The sequence below is a fragment of the Vigna unguiculata genome, chromosome 1, assembly GCF_037176805.1.
Source record: "Vigna unguiculata cultivar grain cowpea cultivar isolate G323 ecotype 2 chromosome 1, ASM3717680v1, whole genome shotgun sequence".
In the NCBI taxonomy this organism is placed as follows: Eukaryota; Viridiplantae; Streptophyta; class Magnoliopsida; order Fabales; family Fabaceae; genus Vigna; species Vigna unguiculata.
Genome location: NC_140792.1, coordinates 579678 through 591885, shown reverse-complemented (window position 1 = coordinate 591885; position 12208 = coordinate 579678). Strand labels below are relative to the sequence as shown.

Here is a 12208-nt window from a genome sequence, read left to right as displayed (position 1 = left end):
AAAGTCAAAATAATATATCCAAAATGACATCAGTTATGATTATAAACAGGACGGATCATTAAGGGATAGGTGTTATGGTACTCAAAACTTTTAAATCTTTTTATATTATGTGTATATTACTAATTTTTTATTTTTTTATTTTTTTTTTAATTATAGTATATATTAAAAATGGATGGAAATTAAATTAGATATTTTTAATTTTTTTTATAAAATACAATATTTTATGATAATAAATACTCAAATATAAAATCAAAATAATAAAAACAAATACTTATTTAAATATTATTTATTTTCTTTTATTATTTTTTCTCACAAATTTAAATTATCTCTATCTCACTTGATTTCTTTCTTAATCGAAATAAAAAAGTGAAACTAGAAACAAATTTATTATTTTTGTTCTTGTATTTTCTTTTATTTTTTGAAAAAAGAAATCTTGTCTTACTTGATACTGAAATATTTATTTAATAATTAACATTTTTCATTTTTAAAGAAAAAAAATAAATCTCTTATTTAACTTGATAATGAAATATTTATTTAATAGTTAACATTGTTTTTTTATTTCATGAATATTTTGTTTATATTTTTTTATGAATATAAAAGAAAAAGTAATGTACTATATATTATTTCATAGCCAATTTTTAATTATAGATTAATTACTCTCTTAACAACTTTCGATCTTTTACTTTACTGTATTATGATAAATTATTTTTCATCTTAAATTAAAAAAAATAGTTATATAAATAAAATAGTAAAAGAATAAATTTATTTTTAAAAGTTATAAAAAAAAATTACTCACAAAATAATATTTCATGTGTGATTTATTTTGTAGTTATATATATATATATATATATATATATATATATATATATATTATTAACTTTTTATAGTATTAATAATTAAATTATATATTAATTTTTATTATAGTAGCAATAATAATTAAATATATAAATTTTGAGTATAATTTTTAAAATTATATACATTTATGCTTATAAACATTACAGCATTAACCTAAACAGAACATCAATGAATTTTCCATTACTGCGTGCAATTTTAAATTTACTGACATTTTCTATTGATTTTTGCTTACCTTTTTTTAATCTTCTTTATTTCTTTCACGCATCTTTAGATTTTAACATATACTTTTTAAACATTTAATTCCAAGGTCTTAATTAAATTTACGTTTTACTTCTATAGCAGCCATCATGGACAGAGTCAAATCAACAACTGTTTCAACTGGTTGACAAAATAGCTTCAGCATTATCCTATATTTTCATCATGTGAACATGTATTACAGATATATTTGTGTATAAATGTGTTGAATTATGAAACATAATAACTCAATAAACCAAAAGCAGAGAAGTAAACATGCAGATGAGTTATCTTGCAGTGTTTCTGATACTGCTTCTTCCAATCTCATCTTCATCTTCATCTTCATCTTCAGCATCTACCTTGGTTGAGAAGAAATTCAAGGAATGTTTGATAACCCAACTTGATGGCAATTCTGAATCCGTTGACAAAATACTCTTCACCAAATCCTCCTCCCAATATCCCCAAGTCTTGGAGGCATTGGAACAAAACCCTAGATGGGTGAATTCATCAAATAAGCCTCTTCTGATTCTAACACCTTTCCATGAATCAGAAATTCAAGCAGGCATCAGATGCAGCAGAGAACTTGGTTTGCAGCTCAGAGTCAGAAGTGGTGGCCATGATTATGAAGGGCTATCATACCTCAGTGAGGTCCCATTTGTGATGGTTGACCTCATCAACATGCGTTCCATTCAAGTTAACCTTTCTGATGAAACAGCTTGGGTTCAGGCTGGAGCATCAGTGGGTGAACTTTACTACCAAATCTCAAAGGCTAGTAAAGTGCATGGTTTCCCTGCTGGAACCTGTCCAAGTGTGGGGATAGGTGGACATATCAGTGGAGGGGGGCAGGGTGTGATGTTGAGAAAACATGGCCTGGCAGCAGACCATGTTGTTGATGCTTACATCATTGAAGCAAATGGGGAGATTCATGACAGAAAATCAATGGGAGAAGATGTTTTCTGGGCCATAAGAGGAGGTAGTGCTACTAGTTTTGGAGTCATCCTTGCATGGAAAATCAGGTTGGTCAGAGTTCCACCTATTGTTACAGGTTTCAATGTTTTCAAAACAGTGGAAGAAGGAGCCAAGAATCTCATTCACAGGTGGCAATACATTGCACCTGAATTGCCTGAGGATCTTGTCATTAGAGTAATAGCTCAAAACAGTGGTGACAAGCCAAAAAAATTGAGAGCACTCTTCAACTCTCTGTTCCTGGGAGGAGTAGACAGGTTGATCCCACTGATGAATCAGAGTTTCCCAGAATTGGGATTGCAGGCCAAAGACTGCACTGAAATGAATTGGATTCAATCAGTTATGTTCATTGCTGGATTCGACATACACGACCCTCTGGAACTCTTGCTCAACAGAACTACCTCACCTAAAAGCTCTTTCAAGGCCAAGTCTGACTTTGTGAAGGAGCCAATACCAGAAACTGGTCTAGAAGGAGCTTGGAAAATGCTTGTAGAGGAAGAAGCATCAACCGTGATGATATTGGAACCCTATGGTGGTATAATGAATGAAATTTCAGAATCTGAAACCCCTTTTCCCCACAGAAAGGGGAACTTGTACAACATACAATACTTGGTCAATTGGAATGGGAATAGCAACGAAGAATCCAAGAGGCATCTACTCTGGGCCAAGATGATTTACAGATACATGACTCCATATGTGTCAAAATCTCCACGAGCTGCATATTTCAATTATAAGGATCTTGATTTAGGCCAAAACCTGCTTGACAACACAAGCTACTCAATGGCTAGTGTTTGGGGTGAGAAATACTTTAAGGGAAACTTTAGGAGATTGGCACAGATTAAGACAAAGTTTGACCCCCAGAATTTTTTCAGGAATGAACAAAGTATTCCTCTCCTAAATGCTCATCCTTATAAATAAAGTGCATGCATGACATTATTGGGAGAACCTAGAACATTTGTGTTATACTTGAATATACTTGAATAAGATGTGTGCTTTAGTTCCTTTCCTAGATGTTCATTCATTTCCTTTTTCTTCCTTATTAGCAGCATAAAACTCCACACCAAAGATAAGCTACTACCATGACATTTTCTGATAAAATAAAACAATAAATCACATTAAAACTGGGATGGGACTATTCATATTTGAGAATAACTTTTTGAAGAATACAAATTCTGGTGATGTCATTAGAAACTATTTTCAGAAACGACTATAATGATACTGAAGCAAAGACGATAGGTAAAATAGGTAAAATCGACATGTGTAGATCATTGAATGACTAATCAACATTTTTAAAATTACTATAATAAAAAGCAAAAGATTAAATGAATGGCAAAAATTAATTACACAAAAAAACAGAGAATACGGGACAATGAATGGGAAAAACCACACCTTCTGGCTTCACCAAGCTTGATCATTGAGAAGATCTTGGTTCCTATAATTTGCCCATTTTTCAGACACCAAATCAATGAAACCTAAGTCGCGAAAACAGAATATGGGACGAAGAAGACACACAACAAAGAACACCCAAACTGCACCGACACAACATATAATAGAGGAGAATTGCAGAATATAGGAATGGGAAAAGAACGACGAGAAAGGTATGAACTTTTGGGAGAAGAAGCACAACAGAGAAGCAGAACCTAACCATAAGAGAGAACCTAAAACATTTTTTTCTTTTACAGACCACTGTTTCGTCTTTTAAATACACTTATGGCGCCTTCTTCCTTATATTTACTCCATTAATATATACAACTAATCATAAGATATATAATTAATTAAATATGTCTTTAATTCTTTAAATAGGGAAAAATAGAATTTCCTTTTTTGAAATTTTAATACATTTAAGTTTTCAAACTAAATTTTATGATAATATTTAAGTTATTTAGGTGTTGTTTGACATATTCCTATTTAGATGTTAATTGTAAAACACATTTAGTGTAATTAAATTAAAATGATTTTAATCATTCATTTTTCAATTTAATGTTGTTGGAGATTAAAATGTATAAAATCTTTGGACAAAAACAAATTTCAATTTTGCATCAAATTTTATAAACTAAAAATATATTTAACCTACTATTAATGTGTAATTAATATATCATTATTTATTATTAATATATAAATTATATGTAAAATTTACATTAATAATGTAACATTCCGTTTTAATAGCATAACACTACTAAAATAAAACAGATCATTGTAAATATTCAAAAAAATAAAATAGATCATTCAATGTATATCGTATATTAGTACAGTCTTACCAGATAAGAATGTAGTATTATCACTCATGTACATTATCAAGCTATTATACTATGATCATATCACAAGACTATACCTAACATAATCTAATATCGTTCAACGCCCAAACAACCAACTCCGTAACATTAAGCGATGCCTCTACACCTTTATTTTCGTATGCTCACATCAATAAGGTGATCATTGCAAAAGAAGAACACAACACTTACAAACAACAAACAAAAGAGGGTAAGCTAATGTACAAAATGAATATCATATATAAAAAAATAACATGTTGTATCACATTACAATGCCTTAGAACCAATCATACAGATATAAACTATGTAATCGACTCTTTTAAACTCAATTATTTGGATCTAGGCATTGATGTATGATTCTTTGTGATTTTTGCATGTATGGTAATAAAAAGAATATTACTCGACCTGAGTTGCTCTACCTGAGCTGATACACACAAAGTTAGTCATTTTAACAGTCATAAGAACCATGTGGTCGTTCTTAATGACAAGACCTTTTGTCTCTCTCACCACATAATTCATTCTACTCTATGTGAGTCTTGAATGGGTATTTGAGTACCAGGATAAACCTCTAGTACAAACTCTTCACATCAATCCATACACTAAAGGAACATTACCATAGAATCTCTCTACAAGATTCTTGGAATTACGTCAAAATCATACTTTCATCCACAAACATTATTCCACATCAAATTCCAAATACCAAGCATCATATTCGTGATCAATTACAATCGTCATATATTTCCCTACATGCTCATAACCATTAACAAGTCCATCATCATCATAGTTTCATACATCATTATATCCATGCATATTCATTAAAGAATCGATAAAAAATTCTATAAACAACCAGATACCTTAATTTATTCCAACTCAAACCAATACCACAAATAAGAAGCGCTCTTTCTAATAAGGGAAACCTAAAATAGGACAAACATAAGAAACTAACTTTTCTAACTAATGACCTGTAATCAAAGATACCACAACTGGTCAAAGCAATAATTCCTTTGCCTAGAATTTGTTGTCAAAATTTCAGTTCGATCTGACAGTTAACGAAACGAGAATTCAATTTTCCCAAGATGACACAAACCAGAAAAACTGAGTGGCGCTCGGTGCCAGCCTAGGCACCTAGTGAGTTCCATAGTTGCCTAGTGAGAGGACCCCTATAACTACCAAGATTTACTTGATTTTTTGGCATCCGACGACACCAAGTAAGTGAACTCTCTAACTTTGGAGTCGTCCAACAACGACTAACTCAAAGGAGCCACTATCTCATTGGCGCCCGACCCTAACAGTGGCGCCCGACCTGATCAGAAATTTCTACTTCTCCTTTTGAGTTTGATTTGAGTAATTTAACACTATTCTTCTAGCTAAGTCTCAATGTTCAAACACTTCAATTATCACAAAACTCGTATGTCTTGGCTCAACCAGTGGCAAATTACCCAATTCACTCTCAAAGGGGTATTCTCAATAGTACAATGATTAATTTTACAACATTTCACCAATTGAAATACAAGTCATGAAGAATTTTACATACTACACATATTCAAAATCAAATCAAGCACTCACACATACAATTTAATTCACCACTTTACAAGTACACATGCAATTCATCATCACAGAGCAAAGAAATATAGATTTACAACTTAAAACACTACATTCACAGTTCATAGCACTAATTAATAACTCTCAACATGCAAAACTAAAATTAGTTTTCTTCACTTATAAAAGGCAGCCCATATAGCTCTTTAAAAACACCAAAACATCTTTAATTCCACAGGATGCTCTATCTACATATAGAAACATCACACAAATGATCAGGACATACCATCATGATCATTGATCAACAAATACTCATAAGGAGAGTTAAAACCTCACATGCAACCAAAGAAGACTAAAGAAGAGTCACATCCAAGCCAAAACAGAGAAGACCTACATGAAAACGAGCAGAAATTCAACGTACACAGTTGAAGAAACTAATCGGACAGAAAGGAAGAGTTGTTCGCCAAGAGGATCACCCTAGCGGTCTTTGATCTTTAAACAAACAAGTAGCGAAGAAGAAGAAGAAAGAAGTTAGAAAGCTTTAGAAAAGTGCTTTATAGAAAGATAATGTGTTTTAAAAATAAAGAAACTCGTTTATAACAATTCTATTTAAACCAAAACCTATTAATATTAAAATAATCAAATCTTAATATTTTTAAACGACTATCACTTCTAAAAAGTCATCTTGTACTAAATATTTACAAATAACTCATGATATATCAAATTGTACCATTAATATATATATATATATATATATATATATATATATATATATATATATATATATATATATATATTGTTATACATACTTTTGCATGTACAGTTAATATACCCATTTATATTTTATTAAAATCAACTTTTATACTATATACATATTAATTAAAAAAATGTTAACAATAAAATAAAATAATAATAGTAGTAATAATACTAAAACAAATTATAAAAATAATTTATTATTAATGTATAAATATAATTCAAATATTTTTTTTATTTAGTAAATTAATATTAAAAACACACAAAAGAAGGAAAAAAAATCAGTGCATTATATTTAAATTTATTAACTAAATATAGAAAAGGTAATTTTAATAATTTAATTTGTTTATAAAAGTATAACAAAAGTTTTCATAAAAACTGAATTTGTAAATAAATATATAATAATAAACTTAAATAAATAAATTTTAAACATTTAAACTTTAATTTAGAAAATATGGATTTAAAATAGACTAGTACATCTAATTATTTTAATTTAAATTAGTTTTATTTTACAGAATATAGGTATTCATTTGATTTCAATTTAACTTTTAAATTATTTATATTGAACTTGAATTTAACTCGCTTAATGAGATTTTTCAAAATAAGAAGTATCAAACATAAGGATGAAATTGTATAGAATATTATATTTTTATTAAAGTGCATTATAACTTTAAGAGAATATCATAAATATTTATACAAACATTACTTAATATTTAACATTTCATTTCTAGAAATCAAATAAGCAAAAATGACATATAAAAATTTACTCTATTAGGTACTTTTCTTTATAATTATTCTTACCATTTTAAATGTTCAAATTTATTTATACAAAATGATCATTTAAGTTATATTTGAAACAATAAAACAAGTTATTGTATTATTAAAATAAAAAGTAAGTGAAAAAATATAACATAACAAATAAATATAACATATTATATTAAAAACTTGATATGAATTTATCCAAAATATTAGTATAATTCTAAAAAATCATTAATGCACTTTTAAAACACAAAACATTTGTGCGTAGAAAAATGTCAATATAATATTATTATATACATGAAAACACAACACATGTATGTAATATTATTATATACATGAAAATACATGTGCTTCAATGTTTGTTTTTTATGATAAAAATAGTAATAAAATTATAATGATAAAAATAAATAAAAATAATTTTTAGATGATTTTTATTTATATAGTATATAAGTTTTACTTTTTTTAGAAAAATACTTAAAATTTAAAAAATGGTTAAATTTAGAAAAGTTAAATTTAAAAAAAAAACGAAAACTTGAATGTTAAAAATAAAAAATGGACACCAAAAAGAAAATTTTTCTTTATATATAGATATATAGATATAGACAAATAATACACGTATTCATAAATTAAATGAAATAATGAAATATAAAAAATAATAAGAAATTTCTAAAAAATGTATTTGATTCCTATATACTTTATAAAAAATATTTAAAATTAATTTTTTAATCAAACTTTTAATTATCCTTTTAAAAAATGTATAATTAAATTTCATGCTATGAACAATTAAATTTACAATCATTAAACAATTTTTAGATGATTTTTTTTTATTTAGTATGTAAGTTTTCTTTGAGAAAAACATTTAAAGTTTTAAAAATGGTTAAATTTAGAAAAAATTAAATTTTAAAAAAACGAAAACTTGAAGGTTAAAAAGTAAAAAAAAAAGGACATAATTTTTTTTCTTTATATATAGATAAATAATACACGTATTAATAAATTTAATGACATATAAAAAATAATAAGAAATTTCTAAAAAATGTATTTGATTCCTATATACAAAATTTAAAATTAATTTTTTAATCAAACTTTTAATTATCCTTTTAAAAAATGTACATTAATATATAAATTCTTTTTCCTTATTACATTATCATCATTACTTTAACCTTCGGGGAATATTCTTAAACAAGTGACAGCAGAAATTTAAAAAAAAAAAGCAATCAGAAGTTATAGGAACCAAAACAAAATATTACCAGGCACAAAAACAAAAAATGATACAATTAGAGAACTTAAAAAATGTTCCTACACAATTTTAATTTTATTCATTTAATTGATAAAATAATAAAGCTTAATTTCAAAAATTAGGCTCATTTATATTTTTGGTCACTAATATTTAAAATAAATTTGTTTCCGTTCTTGAAATGTAAAATTAACTTCTTCCTTTTTTTTTTATTTCAGTAACTGAGAAAGAAGCCTGTTCTAATTCTATGCTCAGACATAAAATATTTTAACAATAATACAAAAATAAAAATAAATTGCCATATATTAAATATGAAAGTGGAATATTCTTAAATGGAATGTGAGTCTATTTGAGAAAGTGAAATCTTCTGTAACATTTAAAATAATTTTACTAAAACAACTCTTTATATTACAAGAACTAGTAATTAATTTAAAATTCAAAAAACCAAAACACAACTTACCCAAATTTTTAAAAAGACTTATAAAATACAATTAAGTCAAAATAATAAATCTAAACACACCCCATCTTCAGTCATGGCAAACTAATTATAAATATTACCATAGCAACCTAAACAAGAACATCAATGAGTTGACTGCGTTCAATTTAAAATATATTAACATTTTCTATTGATTTTTGCTTACTTTTTAGTCCTCTTTATTTCTTTCCAAGTATCTTTCATTTTTACAAATACTTCTTAATCATTTAATTTCAATGTCTTAATTATATTTACGTTTTCCTTTTCTAGCAGCCATCATGCACAGAGTGAAATCAACAACTGTTCCAACTTGTGACAAAAATAGCATCAAAATTATCCTACGTTTCCAAGTATGTTTTCAAGTGAACATGAACTCCACATGTGTATCTATATAAATGTGTTTGAGTTATGAAACATGATAACTCAATAAACCAAAAGTAGAGAAGCAAGCATGCAGATGAGTTATCTTGCAGTGTTTCTGATACTGCTTCTTCCAATCTCATCTTCATCTGCAGCTTCTACCTTGGTTGAGGAGAAATTCAAGGAATGCTTGATAACAAAACTTGATGGCAATTCTGCATCCGTCGACAAAATAATCTTCACCAAATCCTCATCACAATATCCCCAAGTCTTTGAAGCATTGGAACAAAACCCGAGATGGGTGAATTCCTCAATGCAGCAGCCTCTTCTGATTCTAACACCTTTCCATGAATCAGAAATTCAAGCAGGCATCAGATGCAGCAAAGAACTTGGGTTGCAGCTCAGAGTCAGAAGTGGTGGCCATGATTATGAAGGGCTATCATACCTCAGTGAGGTCCCATTTGTGATGGTTGACCTCATCAACATGCGTTCCATTCAAGTTAACATTGCTGATGAAACAGCTTGGGTTCAGGCTGGAGCATCAGTGGGTGAACTTTACTACCAAATCTCAAAGGCTAGTAAAGTGCATGGTTTCCCTGCAGGAACCTGTCCAAGTGTAGGGATAGGAGGGCTGATCAGTGGAGGGGGACAGGGTGTTATATTGAGAAAACATGGCCTGGCTGCAGACCATGTTGTTGATGCTTACATCATTGATGCAAATGGGGAGATTCATGACAGAAAATCAATGGGAGAAGATGTTTTCTGGGCCATAAGAGGAGGTAGTGCTACTAGTTTTGGAGTCATCCTTGCATGGAAGATCAGCTTGGTCAGAATCCCACCTATTGTTACAGGTTTCAATGTTTTCAAAACAGTGGAAGAAGGAGCCAACAATCTGATTCACAGGTGGCAATACATTGCACCTGAATTGCCTGAGGATCTTGTCATTAGAGTAGTAGCTCAAAACAGTGGTGACAAGTCAAAAACATTCACAGCACTCTTCACCTCTATGTTTCTGGGAGGAGTAGACAGGTTGATCCCACTGATGAATCAGAGTTTCCCAGAATTGGGATTGCAGGCCAAAGACTGCATTGAAATGAACTGGTCTCAAGCACTTATGTTTATTGCTGGATACAATATACACGACCCTCTAGAACTCTTGCTCAACAGAACCACCACAAATAAAGACCCTTTCAAGGCCAAGTCTGACTTTGTAACTGAGCCAATACCAAAATCTGGCCTAGAAGGAGCTTGGAAAATGCTTGTAGAGGAAGAAGAAGCATTAAGCGTGATGATATTGGAACCCTATGGTGGTAGAATGAATGAAATTTCAGAATCTGAAACCCCTTTTCCCCACAGGAAGGGGAACTTGTATAACATACAATACTTGGTGAAATGGAAAGGGAATGGCTACGAAGCATCCAAGAGGCATCTAGACTGGGCTAAAAGGATTTACAGCTACATGACTCCATATGTGTCAAAATCTCCACGAGCTGCGTACTTCAATTATAAGGATCTTGATTTAGGCCAAAACCTGCTTGACAACACAAGCTACTCAATGGCTAGTGTTTGGGGTGAGAAATACTTTAAGGGAAACTTTAGGAGATTGGCACAGATTAAGACAAGGTTTGACCCCCAGAATTTTTTCAGGAATGAACTAAGTATTCCTCTCCTAAATTAAATCCTTATTAAATAAAGTGCATGCATGACATTATTGGGAGAACCTAGAACATTTGTGTTATACTTGAATATACTTGAATAAGATGTGTGGTTTAGTTCCTTTCCTAGATGTTCATTCATTTCCTTTTTCTTCCTTATTAGCAGCATAAAACTCCACACCAAAGATAAGCTACTACCATGACATTTTCTGATAAAATAAAACAATAAATCACATTAAAACTGGGATGGGACTATTCATATTTGAGAATAACTTTTTGAAGAATAATACAAATTCTGGTGATGTCATTAGAAACTATTTTCAGAAACGACTATAATGATACTGAAGCAAAGACGATAGGTAAAATAGGTAAAATCGGCATGTGTAGATCATTGAATGACTAATCAACATTTTTAAAATTACTATAATAAAAAGCAAAAGATTAAATGAATGACAAAAATTAATTACACAAAAAAACAGAGAATACGGGACAATGAATGGGAAAAACCACACCTTCTGGCTTCACCAAGCTTGATCATTGAGAAGATCTTGGTTCCTATAATTTGCCCATTTTTCAGACACCAAATCAATGAAACCACGACACAACATAGAATAGAGGAAAAGAATCACGACACAGGTGTGGAATTTTGGGGAAAGAACCACAATAGAGAAGCAGAACGAAAACTAAAAGATTTTTTGTTTTTTTTTTCAGAGCAGTGTTTGCTCTTTTAAATACACATATATGGCGCACTTCTTATATTTACCCCATTCGAAAATCAAACATTTTTTTTATAAAGGGGAGAAATTTACTGTATAGAATATTTTTTTTTATAAGTTACAAAAAATAAAGTAATAAAATTTTAAAATGTTTTACTAAAAATGGTTGTTTTTGAAATTTATCGAATAAATTGTTAAAATATTATTTCCCTTATCTCGTCTCATTAGCACAATTTTGAAAGAGGGAACACGTTCAATTTGTGATTCCAGATTTTTAAACTTTTTTATGTTTAATCATACTCTTGATCTCCATTTTGAAGTTAAAATTTTAATTTGATATTCGAATTTTTAAAATTTTCAATTTGGTTCCACTTTTGTGTTAAAAAGTCTCA

At 29.3% G+C, this 12208-nt stretch overlaps 2 pseudogenes; both read left to right on the top strand.

Annotated features, from left to right (window-relative positions):
• Window positions 1-1279: 1279 nt before the first annotated feature.
• LOC114193606 (berberine bridge enzyme-like 22 pseudogene) lies at window positions 1280-3064 on the top strand (annotated as a pseudogene).
• A 6472-nt stretch (window positions 3065-9536) lies between these two features.
• LOC114193617 (berberine bridge enzyme-like 22 pseudogene) lies at window positions 9537-11123 on the top strand (annotated as a pseudogene).
• The last annotated feature ends 1085 nt before the right edge of the window (window positions 11124-12208 follow it).